Here is a 2860-nt window from a genome sequence, read left to right on the forward strand (position 1 = left end):
AATCGTCAATCACAATCGCCAATCGCTAGTGTGATTACGGCTTTAGATTGGTTGCCACAATAATATTAAGGATACTTTACTCTTGAGCGCGACCGCTCGCGAAAGCATTTTTTGTTCAAAATTCGGGTTTCTAACGCTTCGATGTGATTAATATTGCATATCTGAGTTGTGCTAGCCTAGCACAAGTCAGCACAAATGTTAGATTCGCTGGCACAACGATATTAAGGATACTTTACTCTTGAGCGCGACCGTTCGCGAAAGCATTTTTTGTCTAAAATTCGGGTTTATAATGGTTCGATGTGAATGATCTGAAATCAGATACGCGCGATCGAGTCGCCGATCTCCTCCACTTGACTGCGCGCCGGCTTCCCCCATTCCGCCCGGCACGCTGCCACCGCATATTTTCTTCACAAGTCTCGAATTTCAAACATATGCATTTCTCTTCTGATGGCCTTTCAAAGATTTTCGTGAAGAGAAATGCTGATTTATCATTTTTTTTCCGGTAAAATTCTACTTCTGAACTATTTTTGCTACTAGAGTTTATGAAGGAGGTATATAGCGCGCATGAAAAATCGTAAACAATTAAATATCTCCTAAACTGTTGCGTTTTAACAAGATTTATACTATTCTGGATTAATGGAAAGTGTACACTATTACCACCGACGAGATATTATTAAAGACCGTCAATCCTGGATAAATTTTCGGCGGTATAAAAAGGGCCCCAAGGACCCGAAGGTAATTCAAGAACGCTGACATTACCGACAATTGATATAAATTTACTATTATTAACATAAATATTTGGCTCATACATTACTAAATTCATGATTTTTTATTACATAAATGTCCCATAAGTAAATAAACATATCTGTAAAGCTGTAATATCCTATACATTGCAAAAAAATCACAATTTTTTCTCTGCAATTATCATCTTTATTGATAATCAAACTTTGATGATAACACTGAAATCTCAATTTTAAAGAAAAATCGAGTATTATTGAGTTATAAATGCATAAATACATCTACTAAACTAATAAATCATAAAATTAGTACAATATTATCAGTTTTTAACTCTTAATCACTTCAATATTCACAAGGACGCGAACTCCCGTAGGGATGTCTGTCTTTAATAGTATCTCGTCGGTGCCGATACTGACATAGGTCTCCTAAAGTGACACCTTATTTTTCGGAAACTAACTACTGCACTTTATTAATACTAATAAAATCACGATCTGTTTAGCTAATTAAAGAAGTACAAACTCATAATTTGTAGGTTTGTTTCTATATCAAATCAGCTAAAAACGAATTCTACAAATGTGAATAAAAAATTCTTACGATTTTCTTTTGCAAATTGTGAGGTTTAAATAATAGTGACTATATTATTGGTCTATATTACATCATTTTAAATACTTGTAGTTTCCGAAATAAGTTTTATTTATATTATTTTTCCTCTTAGTCTTTTCACAATACGATTTTTAATTTAAAATTGGGGTGCAGCGTAAACCGACACACCTGTCCGTAAAACAGACCATTAGCTAACTTAATCTTTATAATGTTGCTTTATAGTGTCAAATAAGTCTATTGGAGCTGAAGGTAATCGTGCATATATGGAATAACTCTAGAAAAACTATCGTGTTACATATTTGCATTTTGCAGAACAGTATAAAGTAAATATGCATATAATTCAATAAAAATGTTTTATAACGAAGTAAAATGATTCTGAAAAATCTTATATACATTCATTTATAGGTACTTTATACAGATAATTCCTGTAAAAGAAAAAGAATAGGAATACGTAGCATTATAATGCCTACTGTGTCAGTTTTGGAGCTGTTCCATTTTGTCAGACGTTCATTTTTGCATAACTTGCGAAAAACTTAATTATTGCAAAATTGCAAACAATATTATAAAAATTGCTTATACTATCGGATAGAAGACATTTTTTACTTTGTATTTATGTTTTTGAAGTTGTATTTTTACCTTTTGTTTAAGAAAAAATTGTCTAAAATCGAAGTGATATGTCGATATCGGTGACCTTCCTCTACTATTTATCGCCGTTAGCCGCTGAGTGGCTGAGATTGCCGAGAAGGCAATTCCGGTTTGCATTTCCGGTCACTTGAAACAAGCGACTAATATGATAAAGAGCTCGCTGTCTAGTTCACTCTCGGCGTGCTGACTGGTGCTGACGGCGAAAACACGTACATGGGCTTGTACTTGTATGTGTGTTATAGCGCTGCATCACAATAAATATAGCTGAACTGTAGGGTTTGGATTACAGTAACTATAGACTCTTGATTATGAAAAAAAAGAACACTTTATATTTTAGCACATATATGATAGACTATACAAAAATTCTCAGAGATAATGGACGAATTGGCGTTCTAATCGACAAACTAGAATTATCCGGTACGATTAACTATTTCACAATATTTGTGTAGGTCTAGCAGACGCCCTGCTTCCCGTTTTTCGGCGGAGGCCTTAAGCGGTTTCGAAACAGTACAAAAAATCGGCTATACTCGGAGCGCGTTCTTTAAAGAATTTTGTATCGGTGGTTACAATAGCCTAGTTTACACCCTACGTTTAGGTGTAACGTTCCGTTCGAGATCTGTCTTAGTGGGGTAAAGGTCAGGGTATAGGTCAGGTCGTTGGGTGTAAACTAGGCCAATGATTCTGCCGAAATCAGTCTGTTTCTCACACGATCCTAGCTTATTCTCACGAATATTCGACTTAGACGCGGCGCGGCGCTTCAGTTTTGATAGACAGTTATGGGGTGATCCCGATTGATCACGGCTCGATTGGACACCACCAATCACAGCGACCGGTGCTTAGGAGCTTTGTAGTCAATTGGACACGAGCCACTCAA

This window comes from Trachymyrmex cornetzi, unplaced genomic scaffold (genome assembly GCF_001594075.2).
Source record: "Trachymyrmex cornetzi isolate Tcor2-1 unplaced genomic scaffold, Tcor1.1 scaffold200, whole genome shotgun sequence".
In the NCBI taxonomy this organism is placed as follows: Eukaryota; Metazoa; Arthropoda; class Insecta; order Hymenoptera; family Formicidae; genus Trachymyrmex; species Trachymyrmex cornetzi.